General features: G+C 38.4%; 2 pseudogenes; both read right to left on the bottom strand.

The window, feature by feature from the left end:
- Nucleotides 1-61: 61 nt before the first annotated feature.
- Nucleotides 62-993, bottom strand: LOC114219417 (olfactory receptor 2AG1-like; annotated as a pseudogene).
- Nucleotides 994-13,248: 12,255 nt separating this feature from the next.
- On the bottom strand, nt 13,249-14,204 carry LOC114219405 (olfactory receptor 6B9-like; annotated as a pseudogene).
- Between the last annotated feature and the right edge of the window lie 8,066 nt (nt 14,205-22,270).

Here is a 22,270-nt window from a genome sequence, read left to right as displayed (position 1 = left end):
GACCAAGAGCAGATATGGAGTCCCATCTAGAAGTTATAAGGCTTCCACAGGACATTGGCATCTACCATCTCTGGTTGGAAATGAATCTACCCAGTATTCTCCTGAAGGCTTTCATTACCTCCTTGTTTCTCAGGCTATAGATAAGAGGGTTCAGTGTTGGAGTAATGATAATATGAAATACAGAGAAGATGTCCTGTTGGGGACTATGGTAGGAATTGGACCAGATGTACATAAACATGGCAGCTCCATAGTACATTCCTACCACAGTCAGGTGAGAAGAGCATGTGATGAGGGCTTTCTGCTGTTTCTCACCATGTGAAGGACAGCAATTAGGACAAATGTATAAGAGGCAAGGATAGCAGCAAGGGTAAGCATGAGAAAGGTCACACCCATCACATATAGCATGAGCTCATATATGGAGGTATCTACACAGGCCAACTTCAGCAAGGGCGGGATCTCACAGAGCAGGTGCCTGATTTTCTGGGATATGCAGAAAGGAACGTGCATAGTATATGAGGTGTATATCACATCATTCAGAAATGCCAGGATCCAAGATGTTATCATGAGCCAGCAGATCCTTGGCCTCATGAGGACCATGTAGTCCAGAGGATGACAAACAGCCACGTACCTATCATAGGCCATGAATGCCAGTAGGAGGTCCTCTGCATCTCCCAAAGTGAGAACTACTAACATCTGAAAGGTGCAGCCTTCAAAGGAGATGGTGTTTTCCCCATGGAGATAATCCACAAGTATTTTGGGAGTAGCTACAGATGCAAACATCAAGTCCATGAGAGATAGCTGGCTGAGCAGGTAGTACATGGGCACATGGAGCCAACCATCAATTGTAATGACCAAGAGCAGCAGGCCATTGCTGGTCATGGCAAACATGTACAGGACAGCATTTGTGGCACAGAGCTGTTTAGGAGCTCCATTGTCATTCAGAATCCCCACCAAGATGAAGCCACTTCCCAAGGTGGAATTCCACAGCTCCATTTTTTTGGTTTCTTTACTTATCTGAAATTACATAAGATCTAGGCGAAGTAGTTCTGATGTGGTACCTGGGGACTCTCTGGCTTTACAAGGTTATAGCCCTTGATCAGCAGGATTGGTTGTTCAATTTATCATATTACACTTTTTCATTCATGAATTAACTCACCAAATATGTACCGATCACATACTGTTATAAGAGCACATTTCTTCCCCACTTCTGATGTTTTCTTCAATGTTAGGGGAGTTCCATTGTACAATAATCCTGGGCTTATCTCTGCCCTTCATTCATTTACTTTTTCTGAGAAATGTGGAGCAACTTAATGGGAAAGATTAAAGGGAAAATCTGGACACAAACTGTCCAGCCTTCTTTTCAGGAGATGCAGGGTCTTTGAGAGGGCCTAAAATATATCTCCCTCTATCCCACCCAGGTTTTGAACCAATTGAGAAAGAAGATATTTGTGCAGGCCAAGGTATCACCTCTATTTTTTATAAAGCAGAAATTCAAGAATGAAGCTTATATGTCAGTGGGCAATGGGCTTACTAATACTAAGCCCAAATGCATAATTACCTTTGCAATCACAGGCAGTATAAGAATAAATTGGCATTCCCACAAGGAAGGAATAGTGGGAAAGAGGAACAGATAGAGCAAGTACTAGCCATTGTATCTTCCAAAAATAGAGAAATTTATCCCAGTTCATTCTTCAATTTGATAATCCCTTGAGAAGAAATGAGGAGAGAGTAAAGACTAGGTATCTTACATTACCATTCCCTTGACACAGAGGCAAATTTGGGGAGAGAGAAAGAACCACGCTTCCCATGCCTCTTGTGTGCCAGGCATTGTGATAGCTCCCAAATAGAAGGGAGTACATAACATATAGAATACCTGACCACATTCAGTTATATTCTTTTTTTTTTTACTTCTCTGATTTTTACTTTGTTTTTCAAATTTTTAATTTCAGTATATTTAACATACAGTGTTAAGTTAGTTTCATGTGTACAATATAGTGATTCAACAATTCTATATATTACTCAGTGCTCATCAAGATAAGTGTACACTTACCTTGAGGAGTACACTTATTTTCAGCTACATTCTTGTGAGCAGCATTTAAAGATAGGTGTAATTACAAATGTGAAAACTATCATAAAGGTAAATAATAGATAGTGGTTCTCATGTAGATTGGTAATTAAAGAAATACCTCTCTGAGACTGAACTTCAGGCTTCAGTTTTTAAAGGTGATCATAAATTATTCAAATGAAGGAGTGAAGAGGTACCTGAGCAGAGGATACACCTTATCCAGAGTCTCTGAAAAAGAAAGGAGCTTATAATTTCTGAGGAGCTAAATAAAGACTGATGAGGTGGGTACTAACTGAGATAAATTTGGAGAGATACACGTGTTCCAAATCATGCTTGGCCTTTTAGGGGATATGGACTGCAGTGCAAACACACACATACACACACACACAAGATGTGACAGTGGGCAATTTATATTTTTAAAAGGTAACTCTTACAGTTGTACGAAGGAGTAATAGATAGAAGATGGGCAGGAGTAAGTTATATGTAAGTGATGAATCACTAAATTCTACTCCTGAAACCAATATTACACTATATGTTGACTAACTAGAATTTAAACAAAAACTTGGAACAACAATAAAAAATGATATGTGCAGAAGTGATTGAGGTCATAGAGGTAAGGTGAACCAGGGAAATAGCATCAGGTATGATAGATTCAAGATACATGTTGGAAGCAGAAACAACAATAATTGGTGATTGCCTAGATATTTGCAATGGAAATAAGTCAAGAAAAGCCAGTTTGTGAGGTGATAAATAGAAGAATTAAGAGTTCTTAAGGAACTAGAAACTCCCATGAGAATGAAGTCTATTTGCTCAGTGTGTATAGATGAATGAGATGGATAGAAGGAAAAGATGTATTGACTTAGTGGGAAAGCTTGGAATTCAGGGACTGTTTCCTCTTGCAAAATGCATAGTTTTAGGTCTATACTAGAATTAAAAGTGATTTATGCATCACAATGACAATATTACAATATTCTGTATTGTCTATACATTTACCTTTGTCAGCTAACTTATGTTATTCAGCTCAACACAGCTCAGATCCTTATTCCATATTCCTAGTCCTTAATTATTTTTTATTTATTTTTTATAGCCTGGGGAGACTTTGCTCTTATTGCTACTGTTGCCAACTCCACTTGTCCTGAAGAGACTTAGGACATTTTATTGACTCACATGCAGTAGGCAGGTAATGTACTTACACAAGTCTACTTCAAAGACAAATTTTCAAAAAAAGTTATTTTAAACTCTAATATTAAAATATCTCTGGCAATTCTGTCCCATTGTTGTCACCTCCAAATCAGCATGGTGAATCCCAAAAGAAAAGGGGCAGTTGGAGTCTGAGGCTATTCCTGGAGTCCTGTACGTTATATATCATAGGTCATGGCCAGGCTCCAAAGAATTGTCAGAATAGTAGACAAAATATATTAAACTCTCATTATGTGCCAGATTTATTTTGAGAGCTTTCTTCCTTCAATCCTATGAAGTGAATGAATTATTAAATCTACTTTACTGATAAGGAAACAGGCACAGAGGTATTATCTGGCTTTCTAGGATTATACAGTTACTAAATGACAGAGTAAGAATTTGAACCCAGACAATCTGGTGCCAGAGAACACTTCTTAACTGCCATGTTATTCAGTCCATCTTATAAAGAATTTTAAATCACATCATATTACTTTGCCTCAAGACAAAAACCTCTAAGCTACATATATTTTGTATATCAGTGGGGGAAACCCATTCTTTTAAAATAATTTTATTCTAGCTCACAAAAGACTCAAATTGATCCTAAGCCAACAGAAGTTTCTAGATCATGAATGGAATATTCCAAACCTATTTACAGGAAGCAAAATATGTAATATTTCTAATATGCTAATATATAATGTTAAGCTATTCAGCCCTCCTGGTGTCAAATTCCTTCTTTAAGCATAATGATAGATTCAAAAATTTCCCTGCATATCTGGTGTCTACCTGATTCATTCCAGTTCTTTCTGTATAATAGGCTTTCTAATTAATATTAGATCTGCATAGCATTGGACCTCCAACAGTTCACCTTAATATTCCAAATGCCTTCAAACCACTAATTTAGGGAATAAATATATAATACATTATTTAATTTTGACATTCCCCTGTGAGGGCTATTTTGAGAGCTTTTGCAAACTCTTTCAGGAGTCAGCAAACACCAGGGAGACTTTGGGTTCTCAGGAAACAACAATCCCATACAACATATGCAAAATGATAGCCAAGCCTGACAATATTAATACAACATTAAAACTTGCCACTCAGTCAATGTTCAAAAAGCAATTATACATTTGTCTAGTGAAATGTATGTTTGGTGCCCAGTGGTAACCTAGTACTTTGATGAGCAAAAATTTTTGATCAGTATTCTTAAGAATTTCACAGTCTAAAAGGAAAGTCATACCCTTAATAAACAGATATTCACAGTACAATGTGGAGGAGGTGTAAGTAAAGGATAGAGACTTTGTAGGACATCTAAACCCACAGGGCAGGAAAGAAAAGTGAAGAAATATTTCACCCCCTGGAATGGGTGACTTAAATTATCTAAACATGTAAGTTATTTGAGTTTTAAAAATATGGGACTAAAATGAGTCATTCCTATGGACACTAAAATCATCCAAAATAATGACAACTAGGGAACGAAAAGAAGGCTATGATCTGTCCTTGGGGTAACACTGAGGATGGATTTTAAATTTATATATATCATTGACAAAGAGAACTGAGAGGAAGTCATGACCTCAAGGTCACCTAACTTACTAGGCTTCTCCCTGGATTTAGTTTTATCTCCTGCAATTCATTTCTACACTGTTATAGAAATCTTAATATTACAACTTTGATGTTACTCTGTTACTTACCATACTTTAATGACTGCTCTCAAGATCCACTCCAATCTTCTTGGCATATTATGCAACATAGTTCATAATCTGGGGGCGCCTGAGTGGCTCAGTTGTTTAAGTGTCTGCTCTCAGGTCAAGTCATGATCCCAGGGTCGTGGGATCGAATCCCGCATCGGGCTCCTTGCTCAGTGGGGAGCCTGCTGCTCCCCCTGCTTGTTCTCTCTCCCTCTCAAACTCTTGCCCTATCTCAAATAAATAAATAAAATCTTTTTTTAAAAAAGTTCATAATCTGGCTAGGCTGATCTGTTCTGCCTCATTTCTTTTTTTTAAATTTATTTTGTTTTATTATGTTATGTAAATCACCATACATTACATCTTTAGTTTTTGATGTAGTGTTCCATGATTCATTGTTTGCATATAACACCCAGTGTTCCTTGCAATATGTGTCCTCCTTAATACCTATCACCAGGCTGACCCATCCCCCCACCCCCCTCCCCTCTAGAACCCTCAGTTTGTTTCTCAGAGTCCATAGTCTCTCATGGTTCGTCTCCCCCTCCGATTTGTCCTGCCTCATTTCTTACAGTGACCCCAGCCTCCCCTCACTCCTCCATCCCTATCCAAACCCACTTCCCTCCATAGTGATCAATTTGGAATTCCCCAAGAAACTGTTTTCTCTTGTCTCTAGGCCTTAGCACCTGCATGTCCCTCTGCCTAGAATGCTTCATTTCTTTCCTCTCATCCCATCCTCCATACCTTTGATCATTTTTTTCTTGGTTACAGCTTCCTGGTACTCCATAACATTAGCTGCCACTACCTCCTAGAAACTTGACTTGCTTCTTGCAGAGTGAGCAGCTACCCTGACTATTGTATTTAAATATTCTTATACTGATCCTTAAATACAGGGTTTGTGTCTTATTCACAGTGTTTGTTCAACATACATCACAGAGTCTGAATTATAGAATATCTTTAATGATTATCAGTTAAATGAATGAATGAATGAATGAATGAATGAAGAGACCAATATTACTGTGGTGTTCATTACCGAGACTAACATTACTGAGATGGTCAAAGGGACAGGTATTTGTTCCTAACCAGCCACATTTCCTAATTGGATCCTGCCTAATTCCTAATCATTCACAGACACATACTTCATAATATCCCCTCAAACAGAGATAAAATCATTACCTCAGATGGATTGGAGACACTGCTGGTAGATTTTACTGTAAGATGGAGTAGCTTGTTTGAGGGAGCCAAGGAGTGCAAATAGAAATTGGCAAATAAAGTGGCTTTTGCCAGTATTGGGGAAGGTACCAGCTGTGAGGAGGTATGTGAGATCAGTGATTCAAGGCCCTCCCATTCTTCTGGCTTTGCAGATCCCCTCTGGGAATGGGCAGCCTTGTCTCTGAATAGCCAACACTACTGAGAGAAGATTCACATAGGAACAAGAGGTTGCCTGTCTCCTCTTATGTAAGAGTTAGGCTAGACTGCTTCTCTGACCCAGTTACCCTTTGAAGGAATTTTTCTAGTCACTGAGGAATTGTCAGGCTGAGATCACTCCTTAGACTTTTCTTTTTATTATTATTATATTATGTTAGTCACCATACAGTACATCATTAGTTTTTGATGTAGTGTTCCATGATTCAGTATTTGCATATAATACCCAATGCTCATTGCAGTATGTGCCCTCCTTAATACCCATAACTGGACTAACCCATCCCCCGTCCCCTCCCCTCTGAAACCCTCAGTTTGTTTCCCAGAGTCCATAGTCTCTCCCCCTCTGAGTCCATGGTTCTTCTCCCCCTCTGACTTCCCCCCCTTCATTTTTCCCTTCCTTCTCCTAATGTTCTCCATGCTATTCCTTATGTTCCACAAATAAGGGAAACCGTATGATAATTGACTTTCTCTGCGTGACTTATTTCACTTAGCATAATCTCCTCCAGTCCCATCCATGTGGATGTAAAAGTTGGGTATTCATCCTTTCTGATGGCTGAGTCATATTCCATTGTATATATGGACCACGTCTTCTTTATCCATTCATCTGTGGAAGGGCATCTTGGCTCTTTCCACAGTTTGGCTATTGTGGACATTGCTGCTATGAACATTGGGGTGCATGTGGTCCTTCTTTTCACTACATCTGTATCTTTGGGGGTAAATGCCCAGTAGTGCAATTGCTGGGTCATAGAGTAGCTCTATTTTTAATTTTTTGAGGCACCTCCACACTGTTTTCCAAAGTGGCTGTATCAACTTGCATTCCCACCAACAGTGTAAGAGGGTTCCCCTTTCTCCACAACCTCTCCAACATTTGTTGTTTCTCGCCTTGTCAATTTTTGCCATTCTAACTTGTATAAGGTGGTATCTCAATGTAGTTTTGATTTGAATTTCCCTGATGGCTAATGATGTTGAACATTTTTTCATGTGTCTGTTAACTGCTTAGACTTTTAAAAACACTTTCACTCCTACTGCGCTCTGAAGGAAAAGCTGAATAAAAGAAAAATCCAAGAAAGAGGATATGAGAGGAAGATCCAAAAGTAGAACTTACAATGCCTGGCCTCACTTTCCCTGGGAGCCAAGTGAGCCAGGGCTCTTTCTTTCTTTTTTTTTTTTTTTTAAGATTTTATTTGTTTATTTGAGAGAGAGAGTGCATGCACAAACAGGGAGAGCAGCAGGCAGAGGGAGAAGCAAGCAGGGAGCCAGATGCAGGGCTCGATTCCAGGACCCTGAGATCATGACCTGAGTCAAAGGCAGATGCTTAACTGACTGAGCCACCCAGCTGCCTCCAGGACCCTGTCTTTGAGGGTGGCTCTTCTGCCCTCCTGTGTGATGAGAATGATTTTGACCTTCTATTTATTTAAAGGGAAATCTCTCCCAAGCTGACATGTTCCCTCACTGGAAATGGTAGTCTAGGAGACAGGATTTTAATAAATCCCCTAGGTGTGATTCCTGATCTTCCACTTCTGCTTTCTCCTCCTAGTAAATGAGCTCTGCTGGCCCAGAGGGAACCCTCCATCTGTAAAGGAAACATGGAGGGCCATTTTCACATCTCTGACTGTGCACTTAGTGACCATGCCTCGAGCTAGTACTACCAATCTGCTCCAAGTCCCAGGGTATAGTGAAGACCCCACATGGTCTCAGAAAAGCTGTGGAAGCAAGGCTATCTTAATCTTTCACCAAGAGGTAATCCTTTCACTGACCATAAATAAATATCTCAGAGTAAATTAACTAGAACAAATGCATACAGAGTTTTCTGCTTTGTTTTTCCTCCATAGATCTGTTTTCTTTTTACATTTCCTCATTCAATATTTATTGAACTCCTATGTGCTAGATGCAAGATGCTAAATTATATAGCAATGAAAAAAATAGACAACTATCCCTCTGTCATGGATCTTACACTGGAACACTTGTAACATGGAAGGTTCTCGCTGGAAGAGACACTAACCCTGGATATAGATTTGCCTGTCCTAAATGTAGTGCTTCTGTCAAGACTACCATCTGTGGACTTACACAGTCATGCTATTTCCCATAGCATTGCTTTTGATCAATAAATGAGGTATACTTCATAGTAAATGAACTATAGCAATGGGCCCATCCTCATGGAATTCACTGATCTTAACATGTTTTCCACCATCACTGAAGTAGCTGGTTAGATCGTATGGTAGAAAAACCTTTTAAAGATGCAGTTACAGTACCAGCTAGCTGGCAATACTTTGTAGGCCTGGAGTAATGTCCTCTGTGCTCTGAATCAGCATCCAATATATAGTGCTGTTTCTCCTACTACCAATATTCATATGTTCAGGAATCAAGGGGTTAAAATGGGAGTGGCTCTATTCCTTATTACCCCTAGTGATCTTAGTAAAATTTTTGCTTCCTGTCTCTGTGACTTTTCTGGTCTAGAGGTCTTAGTTCTAAAAGAAGGGATGTTTCCACTAGGAGATAAACTAATTTCATTGAACTGTCATTTGAGACTGCCATCTGGCCACTTTGGTCTCTCGTGTCACTAAATCAATAGGTGATTGATTCTGATCCAAGGGGAAATTGGTTGCTACTATATAATGGAGGTAAGGAAGAATATGTCTGGGATACAAGAGATCTCTTGAGTATCTCTTAGAACTACCATGACTGTGATTATAGTTAATGGAAAATTATTAACAATCTAGTTCAGGCAGTACTTCTAATGGCTCAGACCTTTCAGAAATGAAGTCTTGGGTTATCCTACCTGGCAAAGAACTATGAACCGCTGAGGTGCTTTTTTTTTTTAAAACTATGTTATGTTAATCACCATACATTACATCATTAGTTTTTGATGTAGTGTTCCATGATTCATTGTTTGCGTATAACACCCAGTGCTCCATTCAATACGTGCCCTCTTATCACCAGGCTAAACCATCCTCCCATCCCCTTCCCCTCTAGAACCCTCAGTTTGTTTCTCAGAGTCCACAGTCTCTCATGGTTCGCTGAGGTGCTTTTTGAGAACAAAAAGAATATGGCATGGGTGGTTAAAGAAGGCAATCACAAATACTAATTAAGACCCTGTGAGCAGTTGCAGAAATGAAATGAGATTTGTAATAGTTTTAATAGTTATTAGTACTTCTTCTATTATGAATTACTCACACATAATATTTGGTATATAAATATACATATATCTATATATATCACAAATATGTTTTCATTTTCTTATCTCCTTTATCCCTGTACCACCTAACATAAGATATATTAATAAATTAACTTTATATCATAATATTTAAGTTATACGATATCAAAGGAGAAGAGCAAACATTCTCCAAGGACTTTGCATCTTCTGGAGCAAGGGTTAGCATATTTTCAGTTTTACACAGGATAGTTGTATTGTGGTAGGTGGAAGTGTGATTTTGTATTTGTCTTGATTTGGAGATTGTGTGGTTTAAAGAGATGTGTATGAGTGCCAGGTTGACAAGAGATGGACTGTGGTGGTCAGTTTTATGTGTCAACTTGGCTAGGCTTTAGTCCCCAGTTTTTCCATCAAATATTAATCTAGGTGTTGCTGTGAAGGCATTTTGTAGATGTGATTAAAGTCTAAAATCAGTTGACTTTAAGTATGGAAGACTATTCTAGATAATCTAGAGGAGCCTGATTCAATCAGTTGAAAGGCTATAAGAGCAGAACTGAGACTTCCCTGAGGAAAAAGAAATTTCACCTGTGGGGAAGCAGTTTCAGCTCATTCCTGAGACTTTCAGGCTGCCCTTTCTTACAGCCTGCCCTATACATTTCAGATTTGCCTTGCCAGCCCCCACAATTGGATAAGCCAGCTCCATGTAATAAATCTCTTAATATATATCTCCTATTGGTTCTGTTTGTTTGGTTGAAGTCTTACTTGTACATCCAATACAAATTTTTCTGCAATAAAGGGAAAATTTTACCAATTTAGTCATCTGGAAAACTTCCTGCTACTCTCACTTTTGACAATTTATCTATTGCTTTCTTGCTGGTTCACTGTCTGATGGATGTCCAGGAAAACCATAGCCTTTTCCTATCCATCTCTTTCTCTGCAGATTTCTACTCAGCTACAGGTCATTCTGTCTTTCCTTTTTGAATGCCACTCTTCCAGTTTTGAATAAAGTAATATAACTGGAATACAACATTAAATAAATATGTAGCATAATTATAAAATTAATTACATAAAGCTTTTGATCTTTAATTTTTAAAATCTGAGTTGTGGATGAAGTTAATTTTACTATTTTTCTACTTTCTGAATGTTTTAAACATTTAAAAGTAAAATATTTTAAATATTAAAGTAAAAGAAATATGAAAAGCAAACACATCATAAATGGAGAAAGAACAATGCACTGTATGGAAACAGTAAGTTAACTTTCTTGGAAATCAAGTTCATCAAATAAAGTAGAAGATAAATAAGTACAGAGAGGATATGTATAACAAATGACCTAATGGCTATATAGAAAACTTGAAAAGTCAGACAGTCCAGACTAGAAAAGGAATGTCAGGTTATAAATATAGATGATACTTGAGGTTATAACAATAAATGACCACAGGGCTGCTTAACCAAAATTGAAATGAATTTTAAGAATAAAAAATAAACTTGTGAGATTTCAAAATAGCATTAATTGTTTATTAGGAATTAACAAATGATTTTTGAGCAGAAATATATATAGCATAACACTGCTCTCTTTTGATAAAAAGACTAGAAAATTCTAACTGGGTTAAGAAATTCTATGATTCAAAATAGAGCATCTTGTATTATTTTTAGTGCCTGTGTGAGGGCCATGGCCCATAACCCTTCTTTTTGACTAAAGAAAAATGGTATATACCATTATGAATACACAGTTGTTAGGCTAAAGTAATAATGGCCAGGAGAATGTAACAGGTTTAGATAAATTGGAAACTACCACAGTCTATAAAACATAATAATCTATATAAAATAAATTAAAACAATCTCATGTGACCATATACAAAAACTTAATACAAAATGGGAAGACCATGTAGTTACAATGTAAATAAAGTCAAAACAAAGCAAATAGGGTATTTAAATCAATAACCCAATTAAAACTTATGAAATGTGGTTTCCAAAGGGTTGGGGTAAAATAGTATGCCTGCAATCCTTAAACTCTTGGCAGACTATATTCCATTAATTCACTCATCCAGTATTGTTGCTGAGCCAGACAGAATCCATTTCTCCTATCATTTTATAATGGCTGAATGAAAGCATATACTAAGATATTGTATCCACCTTTCCAAAATCAAAAGGAAAACAAATGAGAAGAGGGAAAATCCTGCACATCCAGGCCAAGTACCATCTAAGCAAAAGCACTTTTGTGATCTCTTGTCAATGTCAATGCTTCCTTTATCTGAGAAGAAATGGGCTTTAATGAATTGCTATTAGTTTTTCCGAAGGTCTAGCTGCTGACTCTATTACATCTAAAAAAATTATATATGTAGAAATTCCAACAAAGGAAGACAATTAAAGCATGAAATTATATATATTTTTTCTTTAAATTTTTTATTGTTATGTTAATCACCATACATTACATCATCAGTTTTTGGTGTAGTGTTCCATGATTCATTGTTTGTGTATAACACCCAGTGCTCCATTCGGTACATGCCCTCTTTAATACCCATCACCAGGCTAACCCATCCCCCCACACCCCTCCCCTCTAGAACCCTTAGTTTGTTTTTCAGAGTCCATCATCTCTCATGGTTTGTCTCCCCCTCCGATTTCCCCCCTTCATTCTTCCCCTCCTGCTATCTTCTTCTTTTTTTTTTTCTTAACAAATATTGCATTATTTGTTTCAGAGGTACAGATCTGTGATTCAACAGTCTTGCACAATTCACAGCGCTCATACCCTACCCAATGTCTATCAAAAGCATGAAATTATATGTTATACATACAATTTGGTGGAACTTCTACATTATGTATACATTTTTATATTATAAAAGTATATATTTTATATATAAATATTGTATATAATAATATATAACTATATACACACACAAACACACACACACACATATATATACACACATATGTATATTAATCTTGTTTTCTCTCTGCCATGTTGTCTACCTTATGGTGTTTCTATTACATCCTAAAAGGAGTTATCTTTCATATTTCCTTAAATTTAAAAAAGTAATTACAGTGAGATATCATCAATTGATTATAAAAGGAACCAGGCCCCTAACCTTCTAGGAAGCAATAAACAGGTCCTAGCCATAAAATTGGTGATTGCAGAACCTCTTTTTGTGTACTCCTCCTAAGACAGAGAGGGCTTTTAAAACAAAACAAAATCAGAATGGAGAAATCTCACCAACAGAACTCTAAAAACTAGTTGGATAATAACTGATTATTTCTTAACATCTTCATAAAAATAAAATTATTTTATAACTCCAATACCAATGCATATCTCATAAAAATCTGGTTATTTCACTCACTGCATTATAAAAAGAAGCATTTAATTAAATCCTGAAAGTAAAGGAGATTTTCTTTGATATCTGGCCTCTTATCCTTTAATTGTGTACTAAGTCAGTATGTTTAAAATTGCAGACTTTCTGGGGCGCCTGGGTGGCTCAGTTGATTAAGCGACTGCCTTCGGCTCAGGTCATGATCCTGGAGTCCCAGGATCGAGTCCCGCATCGGGCTCCCTGCTCGGCAGGGAGTCTGCTTCTCCCTCTGACCCTATCCCCTCTGGTGTGCTCTCTCTCTCTCTCTCATTCTCTCTCTCTCAAATAAATAAATAAAATATTTAAAAAATAAAAATAAATAAATAAATAAATAAAATTGCAGACTTTCACCTAATGTAAGTGTGTTTTGAGGTTAAGTCAAATGAAAAGAGAAGGAATGTCTAAGTCTCTTTAGCAAAGAGAATCTTTCAAGAAAAGGGCTTGGCCACTTGATGGCATTTTTCTGATGGCATCTTTGACCTCCTTGTTCCTCAGGCAGTAGATAATAGGGTTGAGCATTGGAGTAAAGACTGCATATATGGCTGAGATCAATTTGTTAGAATTGAATGAAGCAATGGCCCGAGGTCGGACATACATGAAGATCACAGCTGTGTAGAAGATGACCACCACTGTAAGGTGAGAGGCACAGATAGAGAAGGCTTTCTGCTGCCCAGTGGCTGAGAGAATATGCAGAATGGTAGAGACAATGAAGCCATAGGAAAGGACAGTGGCTGAGAGAGGAAACACAAGGATGGGAATGGCTAGCACAAAGTCTACCATCTCAGTCATAGAAAAGTCCATGCAGGCCAGTTTGAGGATGGGGGAAACATCACAGAAAAAATGGTTCAAGGTATTATTGCCACAGAAAGCAACTTGGGAGATGAAGTATACCTTTGCCATGGAGATGGTGAAGCCACTCACCCAGGAACTGATTGTCAGCTGCACACAAAATCCTGTGGTCATTATGGCTGGATAATGAAGAGGACAACATATAGCCATGTAACGGTCATAGGCCATGGCAGCCAAAGAGCACACATTCAGTACAGGCAAGTGAGATGAAGAAATAGAGTTGGATCATGCATCCCAGGAATGGGATGGTATTGGGACAAAGTAGGAATCCAGCCAACATCTTGGGGACTGTGACAGTGACATACCAAGTCTCCAGAAAGGACATGGTGCCCAGAAAATACTACATGGGCTTGTGTAGGGACCCAGTGATCCATACAGTGAGAATGATGACCAAATTCTCCAACAGCACAAACGTAGGTGATGAGGAAGGGGAGGAAAAGCAGAACTTGTAGCCAAGGTGAAGTAGGGAAGCCCACCAGGATGAATTCACTAATATGGGTGATATTTTCCTTTGACATGGCTAGGACACCAAAAGACAAAGGATTTAATGAAAATAGTGCTAGTGAGATCCACATTAGCAGCAAGGTGCCCTCGGACTACAGGTACTTTATCATTAAACTTAACCTAGTGCCACAATCTGGTCCTGGGGTGTGATTTGAGAGTCACAAGAGGCCACAAGATCCTCTCCAGAAAATCAGATATTAGAACAGGACCTGAAAACAAATCCACCAAAGACACAAAGTTAAGAATCTCAAAGCAGAATCATGAAGTCAGATTCAGGATTTAGGCCTTCAGATCTGGGCCAGAAGGAGGTCTTCAGGTAGTACTAGGAATAAATACTTTCTTTATCAGCATATTTCCAGATTTCACAAGCAGCTATAAGGCAGGAAACCATCATGATCAGAATAAGTGCCAAGGATGGTTAGGGCAAGGCAAGGAAGCAGGGTAGTTCAAATTCTGGAGAAAATGAAAGCAGAATACTAACTGGAAAACACCCTCCTGATAGGAGAATTGCTAACTTTGGCCTACTCCTTGACTATATGGTATGTCTTTTGAAAATGCTGGCAAAACTAGTTAACAATTATTTGCCTATTTTTAGGCCCATGGCTTAAAAAATTGAATGAAGAAATGTCTGCTCTATTAAGTAATTAAATACATTTGGATTTTTTAGATGCCTCCTAATAATAATAATAATAATAATAGTTATATATACACATATAAAATAGTTGTATATATACATATAAAATAGATCACATTTGATCTCAAATTAATTTGTACATTTCATCTATACCCTCTCCAAAGATTCGTTCAAAATTTTTATACTGCCAGAAGTGTTACCTGATTAATTCTATCTACTCTTTGACTCTCTAACTTCTCCTCAGTATGGACACTGCTGAGCACAAGTTGCATTTAAGGAGCCACCTTGCGAGTGGAGAGTCAGGAACTTCAACAACTCAGAAGAGTTCTGGGCTTCCTAGGGCACAATAGGATCTGAGGAGAGAATTGAAATTTAAAAATACTTTCTTCACAAGTGGGGATAGAAGAAAGAGAAAAGTAGAGATAAAAGTTTGAACACTGGGTATTACACATAACTAATGAATCATTGAACACTACATCAAAAACTAATGATGTACTATATGTTGGCTAATTGAATTTAAAGTTTAAAAAAAGGGGGGGAAGAACCCAATAAAAAAAAGTTTGCTTGACATTATAAATAAAATTAATCTGAAAAGAGAAACATATTTTTCAAGGACAGCAATAGAGATGACCTGAAAAGGGAAAGGCAGAATTTAGGGACCTGCAAAGCACAAGATATGGAATTTTCTAGATGTTTAGTAGTGACTTCTGATTTGTTATATACTGTGTGGGCCAAAGCCCCTAGATCTCCAATAAATTAGTTGGTTATATGTGTTGAAAAATTACCACAGTAAAATAGAACTCAAATTTGACTTCTTTCTCCACCAAAAATAATTATCCTTTAATTAATTTTAACAACTCTCTCAGGGAGGTCGTTTTTGCCCATCGTGAGGCAGTATGGAAGACCTAGCCTAAATTGCAACAATTACAGAACAAGACTGTGAAGGAATTTTTACATATGAATGCATACTCATTCATGTCTGATATTTTAGGAATCATAGAAAACAAAAGAGTAACATAATAAGAGACTTGCCATGGACAAAAGGAGCCCCAATACTCAGAGTGTACTAAAGCATGAAGAAAACTTCAGGGGGGAGGAGCAAGATGTGGAAGGAGTAGGAGACCTGAATTTCATCTGGTCCCAGGAATTCAGCTGGATAGGGATCAAACCATTCTGAACACCTACGAATTCAACAGGAGATCGAAGAAAAGAATAGCAACAAGTCTCTGAACAGAAAAGCGACTACTTTCTGAAAGGTAGGACGTGCGGAGAAGTGAATCCAAGGTGATATTCAGGTGGCTAGATGGCGGGGGAGGGGGCCTCCATCGGCTGCTTCTGGCAAGTGATAGAGCAGTGGAGCACAAAATGGGAAATTTTAGAAGTCAACTCCGCTGAGGGACGTCGCTCCAGTGGCTAAGGAGGGCTGGAACCCTAGCTGGGACAGTGTGGTCTCAGGACCCTCAGGGTCACAGAAAGACCAGGGGTGCCTGGGTGCAGCAGAGCTCCCAGGTATTGGAGCGGGGAAGCAGGCTGCAGAGATGGAGTCGAGGAGTGGGCTTTCAGCTTGGGGTTGCCATAAACCATGATCTGCAGCACAGTCGGGCCACTGCTCCACCAGCAGGGACCCAACAAGCGGCAGATCCAGGGAGAATCCTCTTCCTCCCCCTGGAGGAGCGGCGCTGGAGCGCACCGCAAGGATCTCCTAAGTCTGGAGACTCCACACAGGGTCAGGTGCCAGAGACAGAAACACTCGGTCACAGGCTGGGTGAGCACGGAGTGCAGCTGGAGACTGGGGAGATGGGAGTGATTGACCGCTTTTCTCTGGGGGCTCACTGAGGAGTGGGGCCTGAGTTCTTGGCTCCTCCAGGGCAGAGATTGGGAGGCCGCCATTTTCACTCTCATCCTCCAAACCTGAGCGCAAAGTTTTCAGGGAACAAAAGCTCCGGAGAGCAAACCCGAGCAGATTAGTTAGCCCGGACGGCAAGGGCGGGGCAATTCCACCTCCGGTAAAGACATTTGGGAACCATGGCAACAGGCCCCTCCCCCAGAAGATCAACAAGAACAGCCAGCCAAGACCAAGTTTACCGATCAATGAGAATGGCAGAACGCCAGCACTAGGGGAATACAGCACATAGAATTCATCGCTTTTTTTCCCCCTGATTCTTTAGTCTTATCAAAGTTAATTTTTTTCTTTTCTTTTTTCTTTTTTTAAAAATTTTCTTTTTCCCTTTTTCAACCAACATCTTATCAATCCCTTTTTTAAAAAAATCTTTTTTTTTCAATTTTATAGTCATATTCTATCCCTTCATAGCAGTTAACCTTATTTTTGGTATATATATATATATATATATCAAGTTATTCTTTCTTTAAAAATTTGGGATACAGTTTTTTCTAACAGACCAAAATATACCATAATATCTAGTGTATGGCTTTGTTCTAGTCTCCTGCCTAATGACATTCTCTCTCTTTTTTTTTTTAAATTCCTCATCTTTCTTTTTTCAACCAACTTCTTATCAATTCCTTTTATAAAATCTTTTATAATTTTCATCTGTACAGTCATATTCTATCCCTTTATCATATTTACCCTTATTATTGTACACATATAAGTTTTTCTTACTTTAAAATTTGGGGAGGCACTTTCTTCTAACAGACCAAAATATGCCCCAAATCTAGTCTGTGGCACTGATCTATGCACCAGCCTGATCATATTTGATCATATTTGATCATATTCTGTTTTTTTTTATCATTTTCTTTTTCTTTTTTCTTTCTTTCCCTTTCTTTTCCCCCAGTTTCAGGTCTCTTATGATTTGTTTGTGTATATTTTTCTGGGGTCGTTTTTACCCTGTTAGCATTTTGTTTTCTCATTCATCTATTCTCCTCTGGACAAAATGACAAGATGGAAAAAAATCACCTAAAAAAAAAAAAAGAACAAGAGGCAGTACCAACTGCCAGGGACCTAGTCAATACGGACATTAGCAAGATGTCGGAACTAGAGTTCAGAATGCCGATTTTAAAGATACTAGCTGTGCTTGAAAAAAGCATGGAAGTTATTAGAGAAACCCTTTCTGGAGAAATAACTAAAATCTAACCAAGTCAAAATCAAAAAGGCTATTAATGAGGTGCAATCAAAAATGGAGGCTCTAACTGCTAGGATAAATGAGGCAGAAGAGAGAATAAGGGATATAGAAGACCAAATGCTGGAAAATAAAGAAGCTGAGAAAAAGAGAGATAAATAACTCCTGGATCACGAGGGCAGAATTCGAGAGATAAGTGTTACCATAAGACAAAACAACATTAGGATAATTGGGATCCCAGAAGAAGAGAGAGAGGGGCAGAAGGTATAGTGGAGCAAATTATAACAGAGAACTTCCCTAATGTGGGGAAGGAAACAGGCATCAAAATCCAGGAGAAACAGAGAACCCCTCTCAAAATCAATAAAAATAGGTCAACACCCTGACATCTAATAGTAAAACTTACGAGTCTCAGAGACAAAGAGAAAATCCTGAAAGCAGCTCAGGAAAAGAGGTGTGTAACCTACAATGGTAGAAACATTAGATTGGCAACAGACATATCCACAGAGACCTGGCAGGCCAGAAAGGACTGGTATGATTTATTCAGGGCACTAAATGAGAAAAATATGCAACCAAGAATACTATATCCAGCTAGGCTGTCATTGAAAATAGAAGGAGAGATAAAAAGCTTCCAGGACAAACAAAAACTAAAGGAATTTGCAAACACGAAACCAGCCCTACAAGAAATATTGAAAGGGCTCCTCTAAGCAAAGAGAGAGCCTAAAAGCAACATAGACCAGAAAGGAACACAGACAATATACAGTAACAGTCACTTTACAGACGATATAATGGCACTAAATTCATTTCTTTCAATACTTACCCTGAATGTAAATGGGCTCAATGCCCCAATCAAAAGACACAGGTTATCAGATTGAATAAAAAAACAAGACCCATCAATATGCTGTCTGCAAGAGACTCATTTTAGACCCAAAGACACCTCCAGATTGAAAGTGAGGGGGTGGAAAATGACTTACCAAGCTAATGGACATCAAAAGAAAGCTGGGGTGGCAATCCTTATATCAGACAAATTAGATTTTAAACCAAAGATTGTAATAAGCGATGAGGAAGGACACTATAGTATACTTAAAGGGTCTATCCAACAAGAAGATCTAACAATTGTAAATATCCCCCTAATATGGGAGCAGCCAATTATATAAGGCAATTAATAACAAAAGCAAATCCAATCAAGAAGTGGACAGAAGACATGAACAGACATTTTTCCAAAGAAGACATCCAAACGGCCAACAGACACATGAAAAAGTGTTCAACATCGCTCGGCATCAGGGAAATCCAAATCAAAACCTCAATGAGATACCACCTCACACCAGTCAGAATGGCTAAAATTAACAAGTCAGGAAATGACAGATGTTGGCGGGGATGCAGAGAAAGGGGAACCCTCCTACACTGTTGGTGGGAATGCAAGCTGGTGCAACCACTCTGGAAAACAGTATGGAGGTTCCTCAAAAAGTCGAAAATAGAGCTACCATATGATCCAGCAATTGCAGTACTGGGTATTTACCCCAAAGATACAAATGTAGGGATCCAAAGGGGTACATGCACCCCAATGTTTATAGCAGCAATGTCCACAATACCCAAACCATGGAAAGAGCCAAGATGTCCATTGACAGATGAATGGATAAAGAAGAAGTGGTATATATACACAATGGAATATTATGCAGCCATCAAAAGGAATGAGATCTTGCCATTTGCAACGACGTGGATGGAACTGGAGGGTGTTATGCTGAGTGAAATAAGTCAGTCAGAGAAAGACATGTATCATATGACCTCACTGATACGAGGAATTCTTAATCTCAGGAAACAAACTGAGGGTTGCTGGAGTGGTGGGGGATGGGAGGGATGGGGTGGGTGGGTGATAAACACTGGGGAGGGTATGTGCTATTGAGTGCTGTGAATTGTACAAGACTGTTGAATCACAGACCTGTACCTCTGAAACAAATAATGCAATATATGTTAAGAAAAAAAAAAAGATAGCAGGAGGGGAAGAATGAAGGGGGGGTAAATTGGAGGGGGAGACGAACCATGAGAGATGATGGACTCTGAAAAACAAACTGAGAGTTCTAGAGGGGAGGGGTGGGGGGAAATGGGTTAGCCTGATTATGGGTATTAAAGAGGGCACATTCTGCGTGGAGCACTGGGTGTTATGCACAATGAATCATGGAACACTACATCAAAAACTAATGATGTAATGCATGGTAATTAACATACCAATAAAAAATTTTAAAGAAATAAAAAGCAAAGAAACACATCGACAACAATACAATAATATGGGGGACTTTAACACCCCCTTCACTGAAATGGACAGATCATCTAAGCAAAAGATCAACAAGGAAATAAAGACTTTAAATGACACACTGGACCAAATGGACTTCACAGATATATTCAGAACATTCCATTTCAAAGCAACAGAATACACATTCTTGTCTCGTGCCCATGGAACATTCTCCAGAATAGATCACATCTTAGGTCACAAATCAGGTCTCAACTGGTACCAAAAGATTGGCTTCATTCCCTGCATATATTCAGACCACAGTGCTTTGGAACTAGAACTCAATCACAAGAGGAAAGTCGGAAAGAACTCAAATACATGGAGGCTAAAGAGCATCCTCCTAAAGAATGAATGGGTCAACCAGGAAATTAAAGAAGAATTTTAAAAATTCATGGAAACAATGCAAATGAAAACACAACTGTTCAAAATCTTTGGGATACAGCAAAGGCAGTCCTAAGAGGAAAGTATATTGCAATACAAGCCTTTCTCAAGAAACAAGAAAGGTCTCAAATACACAACCTAACCCTACACCTAAAGGAGCTGGAGAGAGAACAGCAAATAAAGCCTAAACCCAGCAGGAGAAGAGAAATAATGAAGATCAGAGCAGAAATCAATGAAATAGAAACCAAAAGAACAGTAGAACAGATCAACGAAACTAGGAGCTGGTTCTTTGAAAGAATTAACAAGATTGATAAACCCCTGGCCAGACTTATCAAAAAGAAAAGAGAAATGACCCAAATCAACAAAATCATGAATGAAAGAGGAGAGATCACAACCAACACCAAAGAAATACAAACAATTATAAGAACATATTATGAGCAACTCTATGCCAGCAAATTAGATAATCTGGAAGAAATGAATGCATTCCTAGAGATGTATAAAATATCAAAACTGAATCAGGAAGAGATAGAAAACCTGAACAGACCTATAACCACTAAGGAAATTGAAGCAGTCATCAAAAATCTCCCAACAAACAAAAGTCCAGGGCCAGATGGCTTCCCAGGGGAATTCTACCACACATTTAAAGAAGAATTAATACCTATCCTTCTGAAACTGTTCCAAAAAATAGAAATGGAAGGAAAACTTCCAAACTCATTTTATGAGGCCAGCATTACCTTGATCTCAAAACCAGACAAAGACCCCATCAAAAAGGAGAATTACAGACCAATATCCTTGATGAACATGGATGCAAAAATTCTCACCAAAATACTAGCCAATAGGATCCAACAGTACATTTAAAGGATTATTCACCACAACCAAGTGGGATTTATCCCTGGGCTGCAAGGTGGTTAAACATCTGCAAATCAATCAATGTGATACAATACATTAATAAAAGAAAGAACAAGAACCATATGATCCTCTCAACAGATGCAGAAAAAGCATTTGACAAAGTATAGCATCCTTTCTTGATCAAAACTCTTCAGAGTATAGGGATAGAGGGTCCATACCTCAATATCATAAAGGCCGTCTATGAAAAACCTACAGCGAATATCATTCTCAATGAGGAAAAACTGAGAGCTTTCTCACCAAGGTCAGGAACATGGCAGGGATGTCCACTATCCCCACTGCTATTCAACATAGTACTGGAAGTCCTAGCCACAGCAATCAGACAACAAAAAGAAATAAAAGGCATCCAAATTGGCAAAGAAGAAGTCAAACTCTCATTCTTTGCAGATGATATGATACTGTATGTGGAAAACCCAAAAGACTCCACCCCAAAACTGCTAGAACTCATACAGGAATTCAGTAAATTGGCAGGATATAAAATCAATGCACAGAAATCAGTGGCATTCCGATACACCAACAACAAGACAGAAGAAAGAGAAATTAAGGAGACAATCCCATTTACAATCACACCCCAAAACCTAAGATACCTAGGGATAAATCTAACCAAAGAGGCAAAGAATCTGTACTCAGGAAACTATAAAATACTCATGAAAGAAATTGAGGAAGATCCAAAGAAATGGAAAAACGTTCCATGCTCATGGATTGGAAGAACAAACATTGTGAAGATGTCAATGCTACCTAGAGCAATCTACACATTTAATGCAATCCCTATCAATATACCATCCACTTTTTTCAAAGAAA

This window comes from Eumetopias jubatus, unplaced genomic scaffold (assembly GCF_037043125.1).
Source record: "Eumetopias jubatus isolate StellerSeaLion01/CBP00866 unplaced genomic scaffold, mEumJub1_p1.0 scaffold_13, whole genome shotgun sequence".
NCBI classification, from domain to species: Eukaryota; Metazoa; Chordata; class Mammalia; order Carnivora; family Otariidae; genus Eumetopias; species Eumetopias jubatus.
The sequence above is the reverse complement of the archived record's forward strand: the minus strand, read 5'-3'. Positions and strand labels throughout refer to the sequence as shown.